This window comes from Podarcis gaigeae, assembly GCF_964106915.1.
Source record: "Podarcis gaigeae genome assembly, chromosome: 1".
NCBI classification, from domain to species: domain Eukaryota; kingdom Metazoa; phylum Chordata; class Lepidosauria; order Squamata; family Lacertidae; genus Podarcis; species Podarcis gaigeae.
In genome coordinates, this window is record NC_139678.1 from 22,614,521 (window position 1) to 22,642,211 (window position 27,691).

The window sequence follows — 27,691 nt, forward strand, 5'->3', positions numbered from 1 at the left end:
ATATGGCAACCCTAATGTTGTGAGTCTAGCAGAGTGCATATTTCAGCTTACCTGGGAATCTCAACATTCGTTTTAAAAAATCTCACAAGTTCCTAGCCTCCATCACTGCTGAAATCTGAGAAGCTGGGGCGGGGAGAGGCTGAATAAGATCTGAAGTGGTTGGGGAGTCAGTACTGTATTCCAAAGCATAGTTACCCCCTCCCCCACCCCCGCCACCAAGAATGGCCGACACAGAATTAATTAAGCAAAGCAGTAAAAGTGAAGTATAATAAATTAAGCTCAGTGTATGATTCATATCAGTTGCAGGATCCATATTTTTTAGCCCAGAATATGCACATGCATGTTCTTTCTCCAGAACCACATGGACCATTGAAGACATGAAAAGAATATATTAGGCTCTGCTGCAATTCCATAGAAATGATGTGCTAACTGCTTCTTTTTATATTTGAAATTCTGATCAGACAACGCTACGCAGAATTCTTGCTAGCAACTAGCTGACAATACAGAGAGTGGCCCAGAAAATAATTTGAGAATGTTACCTACAAGTGGAGGCTGTGGGACAAAGGAAGCACATGCAAAACATATATATCATATGAAACCGCATTTTGCATCCCAAAGTAGTGCAGCCTTAGGGTGAGCTGACCATCATTGGTCACAACCTGACTGTTGCTGGATTTTTGCCATTTCTCAATAGGGCCATATGTCTCTATCTGCTTAAAGGTGCAACGAAAGCTCCAGCCAATAATTGCACTTGAGTGTGCCCTCCATTATGGTGGGTCTTAACCAGGTTTCAAGGTCCAGGCAGACATCTGTGGAGAGAGGCAGTTCTCTTTTAGAGCACCCTCACCCCAAGCTGGTCCCAAGCTGTGAAGGATCTTAAAGTTCAAACCATGAGTAGGGCCCAGCAATGGAGAACCAGTGAAGATGGCAACGCACTGATCCAATGTGCTTATATTGCTCAGTTCGAGATATTTAGTTCCTAAGCAACTTAAATTTCCAGAACATTTTCAAAGATAGCCCCAAATACTGTGCTATGTTAAAAGAGCGGGGCAGTGAAGAATTCAGGAGACAAGAAAAATGGGGCACTTATGAGGTCACCTCTGAAATGACACTCAGCAACTACTAATGAAAGGGTGGAAAAAGTCACAAACAGGCAACACTTAATTCTCAGACTAGTTCCCTCACTTCTCTCCTTCTGTGCTTGGAAGAGCCATATACAAGGGGTGTGGGAGGGCAAGTGTGTTTGTTTTGAGCAGCAGAGATGAGGGGAAATAGGGAAAGGGAGATTGGCAGCATTTCTGGCACCATGTTCATCAGGAGATGGTGCATATTGACACTGGGATGAAAGTGACATTATTAATCTTCTGGGACGTTGAAGCAGATAATCCACAAAACGGCTGCTGGCGTGCGGTAATCTTCAGTGGTTGTTGTCAATTTTTCAAGAGGCCAGAATCGCTCCACATTATGTAAACCGGATGTTACTAAATCAAGCAGCTCCCTCAAATCACTTGCATCAGGCAGTGCATTATCCTCCTATACAGCTGCCCCCTGCGCTGCTGCTCAGGATTTATCATTCTCTCCCAGACCTCAGTACAAAAGGCAGCATGCATCCCCATTTATGATTAACCAACTAAATTCCCACTGTGTTGCTTGGCAAAGCTGGTACCAAATGACAGGACAATGTTTATGCACCTAAAATGTAAGGGAGAAGAAAAATGAACATGTGTCCATTATAGCCAGTTTAATTAAATTACTCCCAGCTCCTTCCAGTCTTTCATTAGAAACCTTCAAAAACCCAAACCAATGCAGCTGTGTTGTGATGGTATTAATTGACTGGAAGTTACACCATGACACTGGTGGTGCATCTAGAAGTCTGCAATATTTCTCTGTGTACTTTGTGGACCGTTAATGGTTTTGGATTCAGGGACACTTGATTCGGAACTAAACCATCCCCTTTTCCAATCTTGGCACTGCTTCCTTTCATCCAAACTCATTGTGGCCTCTGGGCCTTGGTGAGGAAGTATGGTAGGGTCTCTCCATCAAGCCAGAAGCTGCATTCAAGATGGCAGGCGGGGGTCAAGAGATGTCGGCCCAGTGTGGCAGGTGTAAAAAGGGCAAGATCCATTCTAGGGATCATTGGGAAAGGAAATGAAAATAAAACTGCCATAATAAGAATCATAACGCCAATATACAAATCTATGGCGCAACTGCATTTGGAATACTGTGTACATTTCTGGTTGTCTCACCTCAAAGAGAACATTGTAGAGTTAAAGTGGATAGGAAAATTGGTTTTCAAAAAGAGAAATCCAAATTGGAAACGGAATTACTAAATACAAAAACAAAACAAAAAAACCTATCTAAGATGTATAATTTATTGCTGGAATGGCATACGAAAGATGAACAAGTGAAATTGGTAATGATTGAATGGGCCTGGGATGTGGGGCACAATATCTTGATGGAGGATTGGGAGAAATTGTGGAAAAAAGGAATCCAGTTTACAGCTTGTAATGTATTAAGAGAAAATTTGATGAAAATGATGTAGAGGTGGTATTTAACACCAGTGAAGTTAGCAAAAATGTATCAGACATGATAATAAATGCTGGAAATGTAAAGAAAAAGAAGGAACCTTTTATCACATGTGGTGGATGTGCCTCAGGGAGTCCCCCCCTCCTGCTGTGGCCAGCTCTGCTCCTCTTCTGGTCTCCCAGAACATGGAATGAAGAGGGCAGAGCAGAGAGAGATGAGACAACGGAGCCTTAGGATGCTGGGGAAGGAACTGAGGGAAGTGCCTTAGGGAGTGGTGGGAAAGCAGGGACCCACTGGGAAGAGTTAGTGTGATCACCAGGCCAGCACTGTTTCGGTTTCTTTGAATCTAGAGTTAACTTCACTGATACCAGGTGTTTCTTGCTGACCTACTCCTGACTCCGGGTCCTGAGAGGTGAGTAAAGGGTGACACAATAAAAGTTTATAAAATTATGCAAGGCATGGAGAAAGTGGATAGAGAAAAGTTTTATTTCTCTCTCTTTCATAACACTAGAACTTTTGGATATCTAATGAAGCTGAATTTTGAAGGACGTACTTCGTCACGCAGCACATGGTCAAACTATGGGTCTTGCTTCCACATAAGGCAGTGATAAAAGAGGATTAGACAAATTCATGAAGCATAAGACAACCAATGGTTGCTAGCTGTGATGACTATGCTTTGCTTCCATGGTCAAAGGTAGTAATGCTTCTGAATACGAGTTGCTGGAAACCACAGGAGGGGAAAGTGCTCTTGCCTTCAGGTCCTGCTTGCACGTTTCACACAGGCATGTGGTTGGCAATCAGGAGAACAGAATGCAGGACTAAGATGGGCCATTGGCCTCATCCAGCAGGCTCTTCTTATATTCTTACATCCCCACTACCTGACCTCAAATAAGTAAGCCAGGGATGTATGTTATTTTATTTGTCTATCTCATTTGCATGCCACCTTTGCTCCCGGGAGCTCACAATAGCATCCCTGGGGTGATCCCATTTTATGTGCACTACAGGTAGGTTAGTCTAAATGCCAATTACTTGCTCAACAGATTCCAGGAAGCTGCACAGCAAAGCCAAGTAAGGATTTCTAGTCCAGCACTATATGCATGATAACACATCGACATGCTAGCAGTGCAATCCTACGCAATGATAATGATGATGATATTATTAATAATAATGCATGTTTATTCAGAAGTCCCTGTAATTTCAAAAGGGCTTACTCTCTATAAGAGAGTATACACTCAGCAAGCTAAAATTCTATTAAAATAATAATTGTACGTAAGATTTCAGCTTAGGAACTGCATCACTAAGCAGCAACCTTAAAACTTATCAGAGGGTGAGCACCATTCATCAATAAGACAAGGTGAAGCCATTTGCCTCAGGTAGTAGATCCGACCCTTGCCCTACTTTCTCCCCACCCCAGCCACTGAGCTGCTGCCAACCTCCCCACCCCACCCCCAGGCTTCACTCGCACCACTGCACCCTTGTCACTGCATTATGGCAGCAGTGTGGCATAGCCAAAGGCACCTGTGTAGTTGCACTGGCAGGTTCTGTGGGGTGTGGCATCAGGGCAGTTTGCCTACAGCAGCAAAACATCTCAGGCTGGTTCCACCGGACATAGTGGAAATAACTTCCAAGTAAGCATATCCAAGATATGTCCTGTGAATTGCCATTTTAGGTTTTTCTTTCAACTCATTTTCTATTCTTTTAACTTTTCCCCAATAATCTGCTGCGAGCACCAGAAATAATGAAAGTAGACCACTTCTTCCAAACACAGTCTTTCATTTGTTAAAACGAGAGGTGTGGTGGCCCAGTTGTCAAAGGGGATCAAAGACTCAGCAAGGTCCCTGTCTCTAGCACCCTAGAACCACCCAGTCAGCATGAAAGTGGATCTTTCCAGTCACTGAGAAGGAGCCGTCTCCCCCTTTGTGCTGATTCAAGCCAATCAGAGTGAAAGGTGAGTCAGCCACGGAGGACTGGCTCCTGTTAGGATTTTTATCTATCCGAGCTGCTCCAGCAAGTGGTACTGTTGTGCTATGTTTTGTGTACATCATGTGAGTGTCTGAGTGAGCATGAAGTCTGAGGACTGTTGGAAGTTAGTTTCACTTCTGAAAGTGTTGCTGTTCTGTACTGATGCTGAAAGAGCACAGATGTGCTGATGGAGTCTTTGTATATAGACTGTAAATAAAGTAGTTTTAGAGCTACTGATTGAGTTTTTCTTCTGCAATGATACGCCAGAAGACGAGTGTGCTCCTCTCAGGAGAGAGGGGTCGCTTATCAACGGTCTCTCTGGGCTGAGGAAGATTTACAGCCAGGGAGGACCACTGGAGAGACGCCCCGAAGACTTGGAAAGTTGGGGACCTTCCCAGGCGTGTTTCCAACAGCTCCTTGGACCACTCTTGAGAAGGCACATGGGAAAAACATCATGCAGTTGTTGTTCTGGATGCTCCAAAGCTAAGCATTTGGGAACACTGAAAACAAAGGGTGTTCCAAGTTCTGTTATGTAAGATGGAACTTCAAGGAAAATGTCATTTGCTCTGAAAGAAGAGACTGGAGCTCTCCAAATCATTTGCCTATGCACACGCACAAAAAATAGTAGCACATGCATCCTTAATTGCTCTTATTGTATAATTATAAGATTACTGTATAATCTTAGTGGATTATAAAGTCTTATAAGGAAGCATAGCAGTGAGAGGGGCGTGGCTGTGATTTGTATGAATGGATCTTGCGTATCAGGAACTGGCTAGATGAGGGGAATGGTGGGAGGCTACAGCCAGGGAACCCACCCCCCAGGGAAGCATCAGAGTGGGAAGGCTCCGAGTTAGGAGAATGGTGGTGGAATTCAGAAGCCAAGTCAGAGGAAGAAAGGGGGCAGACAGGTTGGAGGCTGAGCAAGCACTAGGTTTAATTGAGAGTGAGACAGCTTAGGAGGAGGAGGAGGCTGAGGCAGCAACAGATCCCTATCAATCTGCCACTTCCACAGTTTCCCCCTCCCCTCCTCCTCTGTCCTGAAGAAAGAGGAGAACATTGCATGTAGCAGAAGAAAAGGCACAGACAGCCCCTCCATGAAGGACTTTGCTACTACAGTGCTACCTCAGGTTAAGAACTTAATTCGTTCTGGAGGTCCGTTCTTAACCTGAAACTGTTCTTAACCTGAGACACCACTTTAGCTAATGGGGCCTCCTGCTGCTGCTGCTGCACTGCCGCCACACAATTTCTGTTCTCATCCTGAAGAAAAGTTCTTAACCCGAGGTACTATTTCTGGGTTAGCGGAGTCTGTAACCTGAAGCGTATGTAACCGGAGGTACCACTGTATTGGGAAGGCAGCTTGCTGGGGAGAAGATTTAGGAGGAAGTAGGAGGCTCAGATCCACAGTTCTGGCAACTGCTTTATTGGGCTAGTTCTGCCCGCCAAGTTCTCTGCTGTGTTTTGTCTCTCTCAATAAAGAATCAACCTTACTGCTCACTTTTGAATTTCTGTGCTGAACCAGCCCTGACACTGCACTTCTAAATTTGCTACTGTACTACTGGTTAAAACACCATGAAAATTTCTGTATCAATCTCTGTATTTACAAATAAATCTTTTTTAAACAAGCTCTGGACAACTCAGCAGATGATCATGTGATATGTTTTTTTTAAAAAAAAAACACTCTCAACAACTGGGTTATCAACACAGAAGTGTTAAATGGAAGCGCATTGCTTAAATGACCACTTTGTGTGTCTCCTCTAGTTTTCAAATGTAGAGTGGCTCTGCAGGAGCAAGGGGTGTGCGGATTTGTGACTGACACCTGATGGTTATACTAGATAATGATTGCAGCAGACATTCGTGTATAGCAGGAGAGCATTGCTCCCACATGCCCTGTCTATACTGCTGAAGGCAGCCTGCCAATGGACTAAGTTCCAAAATCTCATAAGCCTAACAGAACATCTCACCAGCCACGTGGAACTGCTGTTTTATAACCCATCCAGGCATGTGATTTCTTCACCTTATCGCCAGATGATTCACCCACAGAGGCAAGAAATCCTCAGCAGGATGCTGATTGTACAGGGCATTCTGTGACTTCCCTGACACAGTTACTGCAAGTGGGATTAGTCCTTCTACAGGAGCCTCCCTGATCTTAAATAGCTATACATAACGGGCTGGGCTATGGGTTATTTTAGGCAGGAATTTGGGTTGATAAGGAGCAAGTTGTTGGAGAATTCTTGCTGATTCTGCAGTCCTAGAGGGGGATTTGTTTGCTTGTTTTTGTAGAACATCCTGTTTCCTGGGGTTAATTTCTGTTCAGGTTGGAAAAGATGACAGGGCTCCTGCACCTTTAATAGTTGTGTAGAAGATGAAATTTCACCAGATGCAATTTATTATTAAAGGTGCAGGAGACCTGTACTCACCTGCTCATTTTATTTCTGTTTTACATGAAATGAATAGGGTCCATTTTAAGACTATCCAGGAAGAGCGTGCGTGCGTGCATGCACGCACCCACCCACACCCACACAGGAACAGCAGATGTTTCTGGGAAGCAAACAACCAGGACATTGAATTATCCATCGCTTGTTCTTTCATCCCAGCATCTGATCACCAGGGATATGCTGCCCATGAACATGGAGGCTCCATGTCTCAATCATCACCAATAACCTGTTAATAAGCCTTTTAAGCCTGGATAGCTCAGCTGGCTAAAACATGGTGCTGGTAATACCAGGGTTGCAGGTTTGATCCCCATATGGGGCAGCTGCACAGTCCTGCATTGTAGGGGGTTGGACTAGATGATCCTCAGGATCCCTTCCAACTCTATGATTCTAAGTTATCTGGTTTTTTTAATTTTAAAAAAACCCATTGCACAATCAAACTATAGCAAGCAGAGATGAAGGAGATCTCTACTAAATGGGTGGGTCATTAGCTCTTTCTAGATTGTTGGCACTGCACAAAACATTTCCTCCCCTACCCCATTCCAACATTCCGTAACATACATTTGTGAAAAAGCTGGCAAATATTAAAGGACCATAACTGCAATATATCAGTTTGTGGCTTGAGAAATGTCTGCTTGTTTGTATTAGTACTGTACAGTATATGAAACCAAAGTAACAAACTTCAAGGAAGCAGGGTTGTTGTTGATTTGTCCTCCTGCTACTAGGCTCTGTTCAGTTAATTTACTCATAATTGCAAAGTCCCATAGCTGACAGAGAGAGTAGGGACCTTAGATAACCTCCATAACTAGGCAAGACATAGCTTAGTGGCAGCAAGTAGGCATTTAATTACTACTTCATAAGTAGGAAAGGTATCTCCTGCCAACCACTATTAACGAGAATAAAAAGCACCTGTTTCATTTATTTAAAACATGTCTATACTATTTGGATTTAAGGGCAGCATACAACCAATTTGTATCACGATATAAATAATAGAGCAGACAAAATCCTTGAAAATGAAAGTAGGATTTACAACATATTAGAATGCCTGGGTAAATGCAAATGTTTTTGCCTGGGGCCAAAATGTTTCGCAGGTATCATGTGAGACTGTTAAGGGAGGGCATTCCATAACTGAGGTGCCACTACTAAGAAAGCTCTCTCCCTTGTTCCTGAATACAGCACCTCTATTAATGGAAGCACTCAGGAGATCTCAGTAGAAGTTATGGGCCCATTGCAATGGGAAGAAATGCTCCTTCTTGAATCTACATCTCAAACTATCTATGGCTTTAAAGGTAATGATGGACACTTTGCATTGGTGCAGAGTAATAATAATAATAATAATAATAATAATAATAATAATATTTATACCCTGCCCATCAGGCTAGGTTTCCCCAGCCACTATGGGCGGCTTACAGTGCAAAGAAAAACACATAGCAAAATGTCAAACATTAAAAAACTTCCTGATACACCAATTATAAAATTGGTGTACCAGGTATAATAAACCTGGCAGTTCCAGTCATAACTATGACCTCTGCATTCTTCCCCAACTGAAGCTTCCAGTTTGTCTCCAAGGGCAGTGCCATGAATGACCCACTGCAGCAATCCAACTGGAGGACCAAAGCAAGCAACACTGTGGCCAGGCTATCTCTTTCCAAAGATCAATTGATTCTATGAATTAATTACAGTCAATAAACCAAAAACAAAAAAGCATACAGTACACAATCTCATCACAAAAGAGATTGAAAAGTTTAACATAAAAACTATCATATAGAACTATAACAAAATCATCATCATTGAATATGATGCCCCTATTTTCATTGGAGAAATGTTGGAGGGTATGTAGACTTACTGAAATCAATAAATATTATTAAGTCATGGCCAATAATTTCAATCGGTGGTCTACTCTGAGTAAAAACTTGGAGTTGGAGGCCATCCTCTGCCAAAGGGTGATTTCATGCATCTGACAAAATGAGCTCTGCCAGAATAAAGGCACAATATTCTGTTGTTTTTTCTGCAACTGACTAACATGGTTACCCCTCTGGAATAACCTAATCAGACTGTCGTTTCCAAAACAACCGCCCCTTTCTTTTTCAGTTCTTAGCAGTGGGCAGAAAACACCTGAGCTCTGCTTCTGTTAACCAATGAGTTTGTAAGAGAGATGCAAGATGAGTTACAGGCCCATTAATTCAAAGCAACACACAGCTTCATGAGCGACCCTGAAAGAGGCTGCAAAGGGCAAGTTCTTCGGGAGCCGTTCTGCACACAGGTTTAATGGGCTGCCCTGCTAAGACAATGACTAGCAGTTGCAAAGGAGCCTGGAATGAAACAGCACTTAGCATGCTTGCAGTCCCCACCCCACTTCTTCTTAGTAATCAATTTGATGTGGTGAGAAGCCAAAGATCAAACCTTCTCTCTCAGGGAGAGCACCATATGGCAGGACAGGAAGTAAGCTCCTTGTGCTCCAAAACCTGCTTGCTCTCCCTCTCCCAATTCTGCAAGCAACAGCAATTGCTAAAACATTTAATCTCTGCAGTATATTAATTCAATTTGCCTGGCTCAACCAAGAGAAGGCTGCCAAATACGATTATCTTTGTCACGGCGAGTGGCAGGTTACAAAGCAAACGGCGGACTCGAACTGCAAACTATTAAATCCACCGAATATTTGCATTCTGAAAGGACGGTGTACTGTGTCTTAAAGAAACAAGACTCCAGAAATGCTATTTTGCTCTGACTATAAACATTCTTTGTGTGAAAGTCAAGATTAGCGAAATAAATGCAGCACTAATTCATTCGGATTTTTGTTTAATTCCCTTAAAAGGTAGTTCAGTACTATTAACCCTATTTTACAGATGGAGGCACTGGAGAGAAAGTAGCCTGGGTCACCTCCAGACCGTCAATATTTTTCAGGGGGGATTCAACCACATCGTGGAAAGTTAGGTTTGTGCAATTAAAGTGGATTAAAGTGCTCTATCGTCCTCTCTCTCTCTCTCTCTCTCTCACACACACACACACCTATTTAAAAAAAATTAAAAACTTTACTTTTTTGCTATTAGGAAGGTGACAGGAAAATACACTGAAAAGTGTGGTATGATTAACAGATGATTAACAGGAAGATGCAGAAACACCCAGCAAGCAAATCAGGATGAAAGCTCATTGTATTAAAAAAAAAAAGGTAAAGGACCCCTGATAGTTCAATCCAGTTGTAAACGACTCTGGGGTTGCTGCTCTCATCTCACTTTACTGGCTGAGGGAGCCGACGTTTGTCCACAGACAGTTTTTACAAGTTATGTGGCCAGCATGACTAAGCTGCTTCTGGCAAAACCAGAGCAGCGCACAGAAACACCGTTTACCTTCCCGCCTCAGCAGTACCTATTTATCTACCTGCACTTTGACATGCTTTTGAACTGCTAGGTTGGCAGGAGCTGGGACCGAGCAACGGGAGCTCACCCTGTCACAGGGATTCAAACCGCCGACCTTCTGATCAGCAAGCCCTAGGCTCTGTGGTTTAGACTGTATACAAACGAACAAATGATTGTTCAGTAAAATGTAACTTCAATGTACACTTCATGCAAACCCTGCAGAATGTCACACTCCCTGCCTAAAAAAACATGACAGTGACTTTTATTTGTAAGGAAGAAAGAGATCTTTATTCAAACTAATAGGGGTACAGACTCAGTAGCAAGCCCAGAAGTCACAATTCCCAGGTATAAGAGCAAGGTAAGAGGTTCACAACTGAATGGAAGCTACAAAGATGTCCCGCCAGTTGACCTACTCCTCTCACTAAGCTTCTAGAGATGATGTGGGGCAAGCTCACTCCTTGCAACTCTTTGGCCCAATGCGCACACATGCTCCATTGGGGGTGGTGTGTCTGATCCCACCTATAAAGAAGGCACCTGGTTCTCAGTGACAAGGCTGTGTCTTTCTCCTCAGCCTCCATGTTTCCTCTTGTTCTAGGCGTCTTTCCTTTGTGAGCCACTTTAATGTACTTTACAGCGCTTCTTTCAAAAGGGAGCTTAACTCTTTCTGTGATTCAGCACTGTGAAAAGATTCTCAATTATATACTGGATGTCCTATACCCCCCACCTCCACCCTCAAAACCCTGTTGCCCACAAGCACTCCTGAAACAGTTCTTTGAAACTCTCCACTGTGGCTGGAATGTTGTAATATTTAAGTAAGCAGAAAATGTATCTTGGAGTGAAATGAAGACAGCTGGTTTATTCAAAACCTATGAGCTGATTTGTGCTCCAGCCCAGTTAAAACAAAAACAAAAGAACCCTTTCCTTCTATTGTGTTTTGTTGTGTTTTCACTATATTGCTGTGCTGCAGGACAAAGCAGCTCCTGGGAAGACTGCAGAAATTCCCAACAGACGATTGAGAGTGAATTTTTGTTTTCCATATAAGTGTACTTGCTTCCACAAGACTACATGGCACATATTCCTGAGAGACTGAAGAGGGTCAAATATATACACTCTAGGAAAGAAGCGATCCAATGGGAAATGGCCACCATTTCTAAATATTATCTATGTAACCATGCAGAAAGAGACAGGGGATTATTTGGAAGTCTCAAAAGAAAGCAGCACTTGAGAATTAAATTTTGTTTCCATATGAGTGTGCTTGCTTCCACAGGATCACATTCCTGGGAGACTGAAGGGGGTCAAATATATATCGTCTAGGAAGGAAGAGGTCCACTGGGCATTTCCAAATATTACCTATGTAACCATGCAGAAGAACACAGGGAATTACTTGGAAATCTCAGAAGAGAATGGAAACTGAGGGCGAAATTTTGATAGCAACTGAGAATGAAATTTTGTTTCTGCACATGTGCGCTTGCTTCTATAGCAAGCAATGCCTGGCACATGTCCCTGAGAGACAGAAAGGTGCCAAATAGATAAACTTCAGGAAAGAAGAGATCTAGTGCAGCACAGCCACCATTTCTGAATATTGTCTATGTAACCATGCAGAAGAAGACAGAAAATTATTCAGAAGACTTGGAAGATGGCAGGGGTTCTGTGCCTCCCAAGAGACAGGAGCTAGGGCTGGAGGATTGGGAGGGGTCTGAGCAGTCAGAGACAAGGGAGGAGGTGCAGGACATGGGACAGGAGCTGGAGCTGCAGGAAGGACAAATAGCACCAGGAGCTGAGAGATGGTGCCTGAAGGGAGGGGGCAGCAGGATCCCTTCTGTCCTCTCCCCCACTGTCCCCTAGAAACAGGAGGGGCTTGAAGAGGCAGGCACAGTGACAACTTGCATGCTCAAGTTGCAGGATGCTTGCACTCACACCATCAGATGAGGGTGTAGGCGTGGCCACCCACTGCTCCAACCATCCATTGCTCCAGCACAAGCCCTGGGAGGGGCATCAGTTGCCTAGCCACCAGGAGAGAGAGAGAGAGAGAGAGAGAGAGAGAGAGAGAGAGAGAGAGAGAGAGCGCATGCACATTTAATGCACCTCAGGAGCTACTGTAAGTTCATACTTTGTCAATAAAGAATTAAACTATGGGACAGCTGTCCTGCTTGGGCTGAGCATGCTCAGGACAAGCATAAATAATGTTTGATAGGGGGGCAAGGAACCTCAAAGGGCAGGGAGAAACTCAAAACCCAAGGTCAACTAACCAAGCTCATTGGTCAGAGAGTGCTGATGGCAAAATGGAAAACCATGGAGGAATGGGGACCAGAATGAAGTGTAACTGAAGAAGATATGGCTGGCTGACTAGAAACCTAAACAGGAGAACTCCATACCACTTTTTTTTTTTTTTTTTTTTTTTTTTGCTTATAGGTCCCACCTGTAAAATTCTATAGTTATATTAAAAAATAAATAATTATATAAATATTATGATTCTTCTAATCTCAAGAAACTCCCAAGGAGATTACATCCAAAAAGAACGAGTCCGAGACAACAAGCTGCTGAAACAGTAATAAGGAGTCGATACATTTTTATTGGTATCACTGTATTAGGTGTGATTTCCAACTACTCCACTCCAATAACAGAAGTCGTTTGGAAATATTCCTTTGGGTGCATATGACATGAATGTGCCATTGCTCCAAGCTGCAGGATCTGACAGACTTCAGGATGCAGGGCATGGGATCACCCTTGAAGAAGCCACAGAGGTTATTTCTCTAAGTGGAAGACTATTGATCCAGCTGGCATCCACAGTGATCAGGGATGACTGCAAAGAGCTCCTGTGGATTACGGATGGGGGAGGAATTCAATTCAGTTTGCATCTAAAGGTGAATCTAGCAAATATGCACTTTCCCAAACAGTATCAGAACTGAAGCATAGCCATCGTTTGAAATGCACACTTTTCTGAATTTCCTGAGGCGGTTCTCCAACCAACCAAAAATGTTTTCATAAACACATATATCAGGGCAAAGTGTGAATAAAAATTGAATACATCTGTGAAAATAATATTAAAAAATGCATTATATTGGGGGTAACTGCTTTGCAAAAAATGTGTACATTTGTAAAAACTGCATACAAAAATGTGTTTATTAGGAGAAATCTGCACCAAAATGAAGATGAATTTTCATTAGGATTTTTAGTTAGATTAGATTAGATTAGATAGATAGATAGATAGATAGATAGATAGATAGATAGATAGAGATAGATAGATAGATAGATAGATAGATGATAGATAGATAGATGATAGATAGATAGATAGATAGATAGATAGATAGATGTAGAAAAAATGCAGATTCCTGAAGAAATGCGGAGAACTGAATTTAAGATTAGGAAAATGTGAAACTGAGAGAACCAAAAATGACAGGCCCTTCCATTTCTACTGTGGATACATGATGTTATATTTTAACTGGCATTCACAGCCGCACTGTGAATCTGCTCTGACGTTCTAATAATGGGACTGGGGAAAAAACACCTCTCCCCCCAAAAAATCAGCAAATGATTTCAAAGCAATGCACCACACCCATTAACACCCTGTATTTAAGTGATGATGGGGAAATTTGGATGAATTTTATGCAGGGAGTTTCATCTTGAAGAATATGAACAGGAAGATTAAGGAAATAATATCCATTTCTTACAAATATAGATGCAAGATTATTACAAACTAACTTGAGTCAGCTTTCCAAGTTTCATAACCTCTTGCTTAACACATAACAAAACTGCCTGCAAGCAATAAATAGTTAACAGTACCTGTTTACCCGAGGCAACAGTTTGTGCAGACCGAAGGCTCCAGGCAAATTCCTAGATTCTGTACTCCTAGATTCTTGTCAAGTTTTCACTATCTTGGAGTCAGCTGCGTAGTATGTCAATCTAAGGCCACTTAACCAACAGGTCAGCTTTATGTTGTAAAATGACAGTCTGATATTAAACATAGATCCATATATGACAGGGTATACGAGCCCCTAGATAGTATGTATAAGACAATAATCACTTGAAGCCTGAACAACAAAGCTAAATACACTTTATCTTGATCTTCCACATCCAATAGCTGTTTGGCATTTCAGCATTTTGTTTTCAACAGATTTTAGTTCCAGTTAAGGAGGCAATCCTATACATGCTTCTCTGGGTGTAAGTCCCATTGAGCTCATTAGTGATTACTTCACTAAAGCTTGCATACTCTCCCTTCCCTTTGCATTTAAGAATTAAATCTTCCATACCTGGTTTGTTCTAAGCAGCAGTTTCCTATTTTATCTGAATACAGGAAACTGTGGTTTATAGGAACCACAGTAAGTTAACAGGCCAGGACATCAAAGCATGGTTAGTTGTTACACATGAACTGAGTCTGTAAGTGGCTTAGTTCAGTTCAGTTCAGTTGGCCAGCTTCACAGATTTCTAGACTTCATTTATGAACTTGTTAAGTGGGATTTGTAATATACCATATGGAGGTCAAATACTCTCCTGTGTGAACCTCCATAAAACAAGAGGAAAAATGCAGTGGAGTTCTGCCATTTGGAGTAAGTTGGAAAGAAATTCAAAATCCAGTAGGAGATGCTATGAGCTTGGATCAGGGCTGAAAAATGGCCTAGGGACTGGCATATGGATGTAGATTTCCTCCTAAAATTTGTTTACCATGACATGAACAGAATATTTATTACTGTTTAATGAACAAACAAATAGGGGAGACCACTATCTAGGAGGGTACATGTAATAGCCTGCCATATACTTACAGCAATTGTTGGATAACAATTTGAGTTGTCAGTGCTGTGTGACCTGAATACACTAACCTATATTTTGTCCTTCCTTGAAAACACCTTTTCTTTTTCTTTTCTTTTTTTAAAGGTTCCTCCTGTTATCAAAAGCATTAGGAGAATCTACATGCTAATTATTAGCTCTGCAACAAAGGCACAGCTCTGATCTACTCAAACTGCATTTACACTGGTGTCTAAAGTATGATAATGAAAATAAAAATGCTTATTTGAAAGTATCGGTCAAAGTCATGGCTCAAAAGGATAATTTTTATATTCACTTTTCCTCAACAGCAAACTGCTAGTAATCAATTATCTATAATCAATTATCTATAACTGTATATCTACCTGTAAAATAAATCAAAATAACATAACATAAAAATAAAAATATGATCTCAAAACATGAACAATGCCAGAGAAGCATCACGGGGGTGGGGGGTGGGAATCTATTATAAAAGTTATGTCAGAACCAATGAAGCAATACTTTCATAAATAAATTACTGCAGACTGAAATGGATAAGCCAAACTCCAGCTCTAAACATTAACAAGTCCTCATGTTGAAGAAAGAAGCCAAATTATTGTGGGGGAGGTGGAGGCAGGTCTGAAGAAGAGCGTGTGTAATTGCCGTAATATGTACTCCACTCATGCTGGCAATGTTGAAACAGCATGCAAAGGACGGGCAGAATCTTGGGAAGCCTCTCATTGTGACACTGTCAGGGCTCTGGAAGAGAACAGGAATCAGAAGAGGTGCCAATGGTGAATATGAACAAACTCCCATAAAGGGTTTTTTAATTGAAGGAAAGACTTTGAAAATGGAGAAAGGCAAGATAATGGCAGTATTAATGGACAGTGAAACATCTGTCCAGATATAAACTGACTGCAGGACGTTCATTCCCAGTATATGATGAACACATCATCATCATCATCATCATCATCAACAACAACAACAACAACAGAAACAACATATTTCTGATATGTTGACTGGGTTGCCTCAGCCACTCTGGGTGGCTTCCAAGAAAAATACAGGGGGGGGAACTGAAAAGCTTTCTGAAACAGGGCTGCCTTCAGATGTTTATGAAAAAAATTATAGCTGTTTAACTCTTTGGCATCTGCCAGAAAGGCATTCCACAAGGTGTGGGTATGGCTACTGAAAAGGCATTTTCCAGATTCCCTGTAATTTCACTTCTTGCAGGGAGGGAACCTCCAGAAGGCCCTCAGACCTGGACCTCGGTGTCTGTGCTGAACAATGTAGGCGGAGATGCTCCTTCAGGTATACCAAGCCGAGCCCATTTAGGGCTTTGAAGGTCAACACCAACACTTTGAATTGTGCTTGGTAACATACTGGGAGCCAGTGAAGATCCTTTAGGATCGGTGTTATATGGTCCCACTGGCTGCTCCCAGTCACCAGTCTAGCAGCCGCATTCTGGATTAATTGTAGTTTTCAAGTCACCTTCAAAGGTAGCCCCATTTGAAGCATGTCTATAGTGAAATGGTACAAGCTAAACTCATGGAGGGAGAAGGGGGATCATGCCTCATGACCTATCTCCACAGGATCCAGTTGAACCTGGATGTCTATTGTCTTTAAACCAGTCTTTAAACCAGTGAAGGAACAACCAAAGGGCACCATTAGTCTTGCTGGATAATATAACATCTAAAGGGAGTCTAAATCTAAACCTCGTTAAAATAGAAGTGAGGCATATATTCAACCATGTCCATTTTAAATAATACATCTTTCCAATTATAGAGCTTAGGATATTTATTTTGGTATGGCAAACTATACTAACAGAAAAGCACCAACATCACATGCCAAATATGTCTTCAGTATTCAAATTTACAAGGGTAGTCCCACACATATTAAGTGTTGCATTTATGATGTTGTTAATTTTTTTTAACCACCTTTCATTTCCAAAAAAAAACCTGGACTTGATCACTTTATCAAACTCTGTATCCTTTGCCAAAGATTGCTCAGCTAAAATAACTGCAAAGTGAGAACATATTTCTTGGAACAGTGGCAATTTAATTTTGTTATTAATTTACTTTACTGAAACTCCTCAAGTTAGTTATTAGTACACTGTGTTTTTTGTATATTCGAGTCACTCTGCGGACAATTAGTATTTTCAGGAGCACTGGCTGTGGAAATGATACTCATCTTCCCTTCTGCCTCTGCTGGAGAAGCTACGTAGGTTTGCCACCATTACTGTGGCTGTTGACAAAATGCAACTCCTTCCCCTCTCCTGACACTGACTGTGTCCATGTTAAACGACACATGTGATCTTCTTTATGGGCACCCTGCTGACATCTGACATTGCTGCTGATACAATATACAAATCTTGTCTCTCATGCCTGCACCTCCAAGGGTAACTCCATGGAGATCATGCTATGGTAGTCTATATGGGAGGTTACCAAAGTGTGGATCACCATAGCAAGGCTATCCTGGTCCAGGAGAAGCCACAGCCAAAAAGATTTGGAAAAATGCACCAGTAGCCACCAAGATCACTTAATCACATAGGATTGCACCCACTGGGTGGCAGTAGTGAAGACAAAGAGAGCTTGACTCTCTTAGGACACAGCATCTTCAAGTGGCTGTCAAGCAGCCAAGCTTCTCAAGTTGATGATGTGGCTGGTTGCTTCCAGTCTCCCTTCTGGGTCAACAATTCCCCCTAAAGCTGAACGTGACAATTTCCCAAGGCACTTTCAATTATTTAATGATTTTTTTTTAAAAAAAAATCATTGCAGTGTGTTCGGGTACTCCATAAGGACTACATCATGCCCCGTGGGCATTCCAGAAGTTATGGCCCACTGAAATTAATAAGCATGGCAAATTTGGGTCCATTAATTTCAGCAGGTCTACTCTGAGTAAAACCTAGTTGAATACAACTCAGGATCTCTACCTGCCTTTTGGGATGGAGCTTTCTTTTCATCTTCCCCAACCCACAAATGGCTGATGGGTGGGTGTATGATTAGCTGCAATTATTGGAATAACTCTGCTCTCATTTATTAGTTCATTCTCAACTTTGGTCTCTCAATTTGGTTGCATGTCCTGAAGAGAGAACTGTCCAGATGTGTTCATTTTCCCCAAATTTCCTTTTATGATGTCAGATGCAAAGAATGTGCAATATCTTTCTCTCTCTCATGGGTACATATTTCAGACCTTCATTAGCTAGAGATACAACTGACTGCCAAGCAGACTTTCTACTTCTAATATTTCATATAGTTAAAAATATCCAGTTTGTTTGTTTTCAGGAAAATCCTCTTAGACCTTAAATGTAACTTGCTAAGCCAAATGCACTATTTTTGCTCATTCTGATTACACTTCCAATTTTTGCACAATACCTTTTTGGTTTTTAATCTTTTCTTTGTATGATGCAATTTCACTTCTTTTTCTTCTATATCGTTTTCATTTGATTGGATTGAGGATGCAGCCTAAACACTCTTGCTAAATAGTAAGTGTGGGAAATAAAACATTTACCTCTTTAAGCATCTAGTGCACCTAGAACGATGCCCAAATTTCCCCAATACATATCACTCTATCAATCACATTTCAAGTATCATCTATACCTTGCAAACATCAAGAGGAATCTGGGCAGGTGCATGTAATCTTTGAGATTTATTAATTATTGTCTGACCTAGAATTATTTAGATACTTGTTTTCTTTTGATAATGTCCTGTAAGCCAGTGGTGAGCAGACTTCAGGCTACTTTGTTTTTTAATTAGAGCTCTAAGGCTTAAGTGGTATACTAGCATCTCAGCAGGTGGGTCACTTGATTGCTTACCAGGTGTCAGGATGCTGTCAGCGGCTACTGGCTGGTTGCCCAGAAAGTATAAAGACAAGGGAAAGCTTCTTACCGTCCTTTTTTATTTCAATACTTACAGAGAGAGGCTATAGAACCCATCCTCTTGGATAATGGCGTTGTCCCAAGTGAATCTCCACCCCCGTCTTTCCCACTTCCTCATTCGGGTGCTGCTACGTGCCCTCTGTCTTTAAGCTCTTTGCTCTCCTACTTTTAAGGCTTGCCAGGTTCTGGGAAATCGAGGGTCTGGGATGCTTTCTAATGACACCATGTCAGACAGCTGCTGCTCTAGTTCTGCCTTCCCAACTTTCCCCATCATCTGCCTCTGAGCTGTGACCCTCTGCAAACCACTGTTGTAAATCTATACTGTCTTCCTCCTCCCTGGAAGGGTCAAGATGGGGAGGTAGTCTCCACCATTCCTCCTCTGCCCAGTCGCTGACACCAGGAGAGGGGAAAGTTGGAAAGGAGGTTGGCACATTGAACATGCACCAGTAGAGCCAGGCCAGCACTCCTTGCCGGTGCTTTTGCACCATGCCAACCTCCCCACCATCTTGGCCCTCTCCCTCCCAGTATGCAACAGTGACCTACCTGCCAGGAAGTAGTGTAACAGTCCCGTTCCACCTAGCAAGCTGCTTCTGCCCTGAGGTATAACATCCAGAGCCAAGGGAAAAGAAGAGACTCAGGAGGAATATGGACACACCCTTACAATTAAAGAACATGGTGCCTCTGGGAGCATACTAAGTCCAAGAATTTGTTTCCAATTCCAAAATTGTCCTTCCAGTCCTTTCAAACAAAGATCCACTCCTCAATTTCCTTCAGGCTGGCTTAATTCTAGCAGCCTAGCAGTTGCTGCTATTGTTAGACAACTGGGAGTGAGAAAGTGTTGCCAATCTACTGCAATTCACCCAGAAACTTACCATGTAGGTGCTGATCTTCCCTCTGCCCACACCTGATGTAAGGCATTGAGGCAATCCAAAATGCCAATAATGACCGGAGAATGTGTGCTTTTGGGAACAGCCAATTTTAAAATTTCAGTTTACTTAATTAAGTGACTGAGTGCAAGGATATCTCTCCTGCCAGATTCATCTGGCTTCTTGCCGTGGCCATTTCCCCCGAGGGCTTATTGTAGGCGATTAAGGCATTTGCTGGAGATGGACCATCTCCCTGAGCAAGTCAAGTCCACTCTGCTGTTAATCAACTGCAATCCCACAAGTTCTAATCAAATGTAAAACGGTGGTATCCGACACTCACTGATTGCTAGGTCAAAATTTTCAACCCAAAGGTGACAATCTGGAACTGTACTGCCTGAAATAAAGGCTTCTGCCTTTTGTTGTGGAGCTAAGGCGTATTGCTCAAGTCGCACATTAGCATGGTGCACTGAGAAAAACCAGTGTTATTATTTGTTAATAGAGTGAAATGTTCTGAGAAAACTCTTGATGCAAATGTTTTATGATGCCAGCTGATCTCTTGGGATCCCCAATTAAGTTCCAAACTGGCAGCAAGCTCTGCGATTTTAACGCCTTCTAGCCTGAACATGAATACGACCCAGCCTCACTCAGCCTTGCCCCATCATGAGCTCAAAGCTAATTTGGAGCTAGCTGTTATTCATCATCGCTGCTAAGGTTCATGAGCTGTGTTCAAAATCCATGATCTGCTCTTATGCTTTTTAAAAATACTTTCCTGAAATTAAAATATCAAAAAGCTTTGCCTAGTGCTGTCCAACATGTCAGAATGTTGGCTGTTCCTGGCACAGTACTCTCAAGTTGTCCAACTTGTGCCTCTCTATCCTGCAGCATGAAGCTAGGATAGCCTTCACCAATGATGGCAATGGAACTGCCAGCTGCAGTGGGAACTTTCACAGAGCAGGCCTCCTGCTCCCACCTGTCTCACAGAGATTAGGCAGAGAAGACCATATCATCTGTCACCATCAACTGTGTCTCTCTTTCTGTACGGGATACAGAGAAGGAGCTCTCCACCTTATGTTACAGAATGAGCAGGTTGGTACGGGAGGAGGCATACTTCAAATATCCTGGACCCAGGCCATTTAGGAGGACTTGCAGTTTGGGCCATTTGCTTTCTGAGGGTCACTACACTTCTTCCTTAAGAAGAAAGATGGAGGGAATAGCTTGTCCTCAATATCCATATGTGAGGAACTATCTTTAGAGTTTAAAGTGCCCATTTCCTAGTAAGATGGTCCACAGATACTTGCTGGAGTCCCGCAATGTATGAGAACAGAGGCAACAACAAAAAACGGTTCTTTATACATTTTAAAAAGCAGAGGCTTCCAGTGCATCATGCCTCTGTACCAGAAGATAATCCCTGCTGTGGGAGCAGCATAGTACCCATCCCACAGGCATTAACAAGGTGAGATGAAACTCTCAGTGCTCACCTGGAAGCATGAAACATCCAGCCTCATTTCTATTGTCCCTCAGTCAAAAATAGCTGTTATGATTCTGTGCACAGCATGCATTCCTATTACAGCCCATGAATTTTCCTTTGCTAAATTGCAACATGCAAGAAACAGTAGAACCCAGAAAGCTTTCATATTTTTTTTCCTACTGTGGGCACTTCCAGACAGTCGCTATTTAGCATATGGGATTCAACTGCATACTAGCAAATTCAGGTTCCACAGCTGAACAGGGATTTGGTGATCTTGTGCAACAAACTTGCTTCCCCTCCCCCAAACTGGATTTTTTGAGGTAAGGAAAGTGACAGGAAAATGCACTGGAAAATCGTGGGACAACAATTGCTTGATGTGACATATTAAAAGGTATAAATAGGTAAAGGACCCCTTGGATGTTTAAGTTCAGTCGAATTCAACTATGGGGTGCGGTGCTCATGTACGCTTTCAGGCCAAGGGAGCCGGCGTTTGTCTGCACATCTTTCTGAGTCATGTGGCCAACATGACTAAACCGCTTCTGGCATAACGGAACACCTGACGGAAGCCAGAGTGCATGGAAACACCATTTACCTTCCCGCCACAGTGGTACTTATTTATCTACTTGTGCCGGAATGCTTTTGAGCTGCTCAGTTGACCGGAGCTGGAACAGGACAATGGGAGCTCACCCTGTTTCAAACTGCTGACCTTGTGATCAGCAAGCTCAAAGAGGCTCAGTGGTTTAGACCACAGCACCACCTGTGTCCCTTGACATCATATTATCTCCCCACAAGCAAATCAAAATGAATAAATACTCAATTAGCAGCCAACACTGTATTACCTCCCAGAAAGCTTTGTTTGAATAAATCTGGATGAATGCTCAGGAAACAAGTCGTCCAGAAGTGACCTGGGGTAGTTCAAAGCCGTATTTGGGGTTTGGCATCTTATTTGATGGAAACTGGAAGAGTATTTCCATCACTCCCCCGCCCACCTTTTAAACAAACTGATACAAAAGGAAGGGAAGAACTAAAGTGGATAAGAAAGGAGGGAAGGGAAAGGGGAAGATAATGCCCTATATTAATTCACGTGATGCATCTTTTATGATCACAATCCAAGATGCTGAGAAATCACTTTATCCTAATCTTCTAAAATAAACCCTCCCCACAAACTTAATTGAACTATTGGGGGGTTTGGATGTATTGACATATGCCAAAAATTTAGGCACTGTCCATCTTCACCATTCTCCCCTAACATTGTTGTCATCATCAATTACTACCACCAGGTCTCAGTATGGATTATGATTATTATGGTGGCAGGTACAACTCTCTGGGGAGAGCATTCCACAGCCAGGAAGCCATTACTGAGAAGGCTGAATCTTATATTAAAATTATATTAATAAGATGAAATTAAAAGAGAGAGAGAGAAGCCGAGTCTTGTGTTGCCAACATCTGCACCTCCCTTGGAGGATCCAGTGGGTGGAGGGTATCTCTAATGTACTGGGGGTCCTGAACACATACGGTTTCATAGGTCAAAACCAGCACATTGATTTGAGCCTGGAAACTAAATGGCAGCTAATGCAGTTGTGCCAGGATTGGTGTTATATGATAAAACCTCCTACTAGTAGTCAACAATCCGGACCGCCTCCTCCAGTAAGGAACCCTTGTGCTGAGTTTGACAACAATATCTCAAGAGGCAATGAAATCTATGGAGAACAGATGGAGAGAAGGGCAAACCACTTAGAAGATAATGCATTTCACAAGAGAATACATCTTTTTATCTGTCTTGGGAATTTTCCTGGCAGGAAAGACTGTGGGGAAATTTCCTGAGCCAATCTGAAGGCTCACAGACGTGTGTCAAGCACCTTCATTATATAGTTATATAATTTCCCTCATATGCTGAAGATGCACCTCTTTGCCCTGAGAAAAATTATAGTAATTGTTGACCGGTTGCCATTTGGAATTAAGATGGCGGACTGAAATGTGATCATGGCAATAATCTGCCTGTAGTCAAACTTAGCACAAGGTTTCCCAAGGTGGGGGAGGCCATCTTCATTGATGTTTGGATGCCGGGGGCCACTTTGAATCAAACTGGTTGACCAAAACATGGCTTGGGAGTGGCTTTGCCTGATTTTTGGCATGACAGGTAGAAAATCCCAAATTGCACTGTCCATTAAAAAATCACCAATTTTTTTTTATTTCTGCAAATGCCAGAGCAGTGTCATGCGCTCCCTGCCACTATAAAATAATAATAATAATAATAATAATAATAATAATAATAATAATAATAATAATAATTCTGCCTCACCCTTCCACCTGCTGTAGCCACATGTCTTCTTCATCTGAACTTTGTAGTACCAAAAGGATTATAAAGATTGAGCTGCCTATGCGTTCACATCAACAATTGTATAGTGACTTTCTCCTTGCTGTTCAAGCCATTCTAGGAGAGCTGGTTACAAGAGAACAATATAGGAACATAGGAGCCTGCCTTTCACTGTAAGACTATTGGTCCATTTAGCTCAGCAGCTCTCCAAGAGTTCAGACACAGGACATTCCCAGACCTACCTGGAGAATGCCAAGGATAATATGTGGGACTTTTTGCATGCATGTACCTCTAACTGAATAATCTCGGCCCACCACAGGGACATCATGCTATTTCTGTTTCAGATAACAGGCCTGAATGCGATTTTTATTGTAAGGATCTTTTGTAAGCTCCTTTGAGAGGGCTAGAAAGTGATAAAAAGTATTATTATTATTTATTTTTAAAAATCAGAAACCACCCCTCTTATGCAATACTTTCCCAGCCCCTTATGAATCTTTCCTCTTTCCAAGCTCTCTCCTTTTTTCCATTCTTTTTCAAAAAATGAAATGTAGCGTTAAGCTGTGTGCTTTCTTCTTCAGTGCTAGAACATAAATCTATGGCAAATAACAGCATGGGGTCACATGTAGCCATAGTACCACGAAGCAAGCGGGTGTGCACCAACGCCTGGATGGAGACCCCCCCAAAAAAAGTGTTTCTGAGCTTCCCAATGAGGAACAGGATAGTAGCAAATACTCATCCTTCACCTCCTGTATCTTACCTGTTTACAACTCTCCCCTTTATATAATTAAAACAGTTGTGTATGCTCCAGGGAAAGCGTAGTGGAGATGGCACAGGCACTAACTAATTAAGTGTTCTATAACATAAAAAAGCACTCCTAGCAGATTAGGCTAGTAGCCCTAATCATTCTGCTCTCGCAGAAGCCAACGAGTGAAGCCTACAAGCAGCAAATAAGGGCAAATAGCACTTTCCTGCTCAAGGAACTTCCAGACACTGGAATTCAGATGCCACCCTCTGCCTCTGGCACTGCAGGTGCTACAAAGCCATTGTGACTAGTGGCTGTTATCCTCAATGACTTTCTCTCATCCCTTTTTAAAGCTATTCAAGTTGGTGGCCATCACTATACAGAGGGTAGAGCATGAGACTCTTGATCTCAGGGTTGTGGGTTCAAACCCCACCTCGAGCAAAAGGTCTAGATGGTCCTTGTGGTTCCTTCCAACCCTACAATCCTATGATTCTGTGGATCTTCTGGTAGCACATTCCATACTTTATCTGTTCAGCACAGTTGCAGAATGAGGTTTTCTTCTCTCTCTTTTTTGTTTTGGTACCCACAGCTTGCAGTGGGAGAAGTTAACACTAAGTGTGGCGAGGGTGCCTCCCCTTGTACAAATGTTTATTGTTGTTGTTTAGTCGTTTAGTCGTGTCCGACTCTTTGTGACCCCATGGACCAGAGCATGCCAGGCACTCCTGTCTTCCACTGCCTCCCGGAGTTTCGTCAAATTGATGTTGGTAGTTTCAAGAACACTGTCCAACCATCTCATCCTCTGTCGTCCCCTTCTCCTTGTGCCCCCAATCTTTCCCAACATCAGGGTCTTTTCCAGGGAGTCTTCTCTTCTCATGAGGTGGCCAAAGTATTGAAGCCTCAGCTTCAGGATCTGTCCTTCCAGTGAGCACTCAGGGTTGATTTCCTTAAGAATGGATCGGTTTGATCTTCTTGCAGTCCATGGGACTCTCAAGAGTCTCCTCCAGCACCATAATTCAAAAGCATCAATTCTTTGGCAGTCAGCCTTTTTTATAGTCCAGCTCTCACTTCCATACATCACTACTGGGGAAACCACTATACCTTTTATGGCCACTAAACATTTGTACATCACTACTGGGAAGCTATGGTTTTCCCAGTAGTGGTGTACGAATGTTTAGTGGCTGTAACAGGTATAGGGGAAAGAGTGGCAAATTGGGTTTCCCACCTTGAAGGAAAGGTCTCCCATCATCTACTTTCCAGGGAAAGGATATTCTGCTGCATGCTACTACAAAGCACAAAGAGGATCATTAGAAGCTTTGCATGCTTTTGCTCCCAGCGTTGCTTTGTCACTACTATTTCATGTATTTGGTTCAGGCTCCCACTTGATCTCTTGCCTCTTTTGTTGTTGCCTTCATTATTTTATTGAAACCCTTATTTCTGTGAAGCACTCAAGGTCATGTCTATCTGAAGAATGAGGCGACTTAAGCCACGCTTTGGAATTAATAAATGCTGAATAGGTAAATTTTTAAAAGGTCATAATGCATTTTTGAATCCTATCTTCTGCTGGAATTCAATTAAAGGGAGGCACCCAAGTGTGAACCTAACCTTTGGAAATCTAACCCTAGGTGCTGCTTCCAATTCAGGATTCGCTCGCATTTGCCATGCAACACAGATAATTTCTCCAAGCAAGGCTTCTGTCTTTCCAAATATCGCTTCACATGAAAGAAATACGACCCTATACGCCAAGGAAGCGGAACCTGCAGTTCTACAGATGATGGAACCATTAACCCCAGTCAGCATGGCCAATAGTCAGGGAAGATGGGAGCTGGAGTCCCACCAACATCTGGAGGACCACCGTTTCCATAAGAAGAGTCCTGGTGGATCATGCTAATGGCCCATCTTGTCCAGCATCATAATGACCAAACAGATCCCTACGGGAAGCTGAAAAGCAGGATCTGAATACAACAGCACTCTCTCTACCTGAAACTGCTAGCAACTGGAATTCAGAGGTATACCGTATTTTTCCATGTATAAGACATGTTTTTTGCTAAAAAAAAATAGTAATAAATTGGGGGTTGTCTTGTACACGGAACATGGGCATCTGGCGGAATTTTAAAAATATTTCAGCATATGTCCGGGATTTTGGCTTGGGCGGGCTGAGGCGGTCCCTCCTGCTGCCATTGCCCCTTTCTCTCCCCCTCTCCGGGCTGCATGCTGGCGACTGGCTCGCCTCCTGAAGCCTCTGCTGGCTCAACCACTGGATCAAGAGCAGCTGCCACCGCCGCTGCTGAGAGCTGCCTCAGATACTTCTCCTTGCCCTTCTTTCCTTTTCCCCCTCTTCCCCTCTCAAATTCCCACCCTGCCCCCAGCCAGCTCACCACCTTCCTCAGCTCAGTTTGCTCGATGGCACAGCCCAACGCAGAGTGGCCGCTGCCTTCTCCTGGCTCTTCCTTGGCATCCTGCTTGGGAGACTGCTTCCCCGCAGCAGAAGCTGCCACTGAGGGGGGGGTGCCCCAGTCGCTGCCTTTGTTTCTGCACCTCAGTGCACTGCATGCACCTCATGCTGGAAACTTTGAGGGCAATCACCCCCCAAAAGATCAACAACATGCCATCGCCAATAATCCAGATTTTCACTTCTATTTTAGGGGTTCGTTTTCTTAATTTTGGGTTCAAAAAAATAGGGGTTGTATTATACATGGGGGTGTCTTATACATGAAAAAATATGGTACTTCCTCCAGCAGTGGAGGTTAAACACAGCCACCATGACTAGACACCATTGATAGGAGCTGGACGTTGAATGGAAGGCCAAACATTTTTTTTCATTGTAGAAAAATACACATTCCATACATCCTATTGGGACTCTCTGGGTACATTCTAGAGTAAAATTAGCCTGTGCCCTAGGGCTAGGGTTCCTTAGAAATTTACCAGGAAGAAGCAAAAGTGAGTCCCATTTTGCAGTGAGGCAAAAAGTGGGGTGCTGGGGTCTAAAAAGCTTTCTGTAGACCAGCATCTAGCCATAAAGTACCAAACAAAATTTTAAAAACATAGAATTGTCATTTTTTCCATGAGAAAAAAAAATATTTGAAATCTAAATATGAAATAAATTACAATACCATAAAGACAGATGCTTAGAATAGCAATTCTTCAAAAAATATACAAAACATTTTATGAGATAAAACACATGGTTTTCCTGGTAAAAGGTGTCCCACATAGCAAGGGTACATAGGACATTTGCTTTATTGTGATTTTCCCCTAGCTGGTAACGCATTATACAATCTCCTTTTGTAATATGCTGCGGCTTTAAATAGCACACAGTTCTGTCCTTTTCTATAATCCCTTCAGAGCCCCTCTACACATCATTCAGATCTTCTTTGAAATTTCACATCAAAATTTACATTTCAGGAATGGCGT

At 42.5% G+C, this 27,691-nt stretch overlaps 1 protein-coding gene and 2 long non-coding RNA genes across 8 annotated transcripts in view; 1 reads left to right on the forward strand and 2 right to left on the reverse strand.

Moving 5' to 3' along the window:
• Positions 1 to 27,691, reverse strand: part of SLC24A4 (solute carrier family 24 member 4) — a 104,322-nt gene that overhangs the window by 38,301 nt on the left and 38,330 nt on the right. The window lies entirely within an intron of this gene.
• On the reverse strand, positions 12,815 to 15,739 carry LOC310844732. Of its 5 annotated transcripts, none has more exons than XR_014564277.1 (3): positions 15,403 to 15,739; positions 14,060 to 14,271; positions 12,815 to 13,092 (listed from the first exon to the last, which is right to left on the reverse strand). It is a non-coding gene; the product is annotated as an uncharacterized lncRNA (long non-coding RNA). The 5 variants fall into 5 exon arrangements; XR_014564278.1 differs by lacking the exon at positions 15,403 to 15,739 and adding an exon at positions 15,037 to 15,393 and having other exon boundaries at positions 14,060 to 14,227; XR_014564279.1 differs by lacking the exon at positions 15,403 to 15,739 and adding an exon at positions 15,037 to 15,393.
• On the forward strand, positions 18,448 to 26,309 carry LOC310844973. Its single transcript, XR_014564403.1, has 3 exons — positions 18,448 to 18,497; positions 20,639 to 20,842; positions 25,906 to 26,309. It is a non-coding gene; the product is annotated as an uncharacterized lncRNA (long non-coding RNA).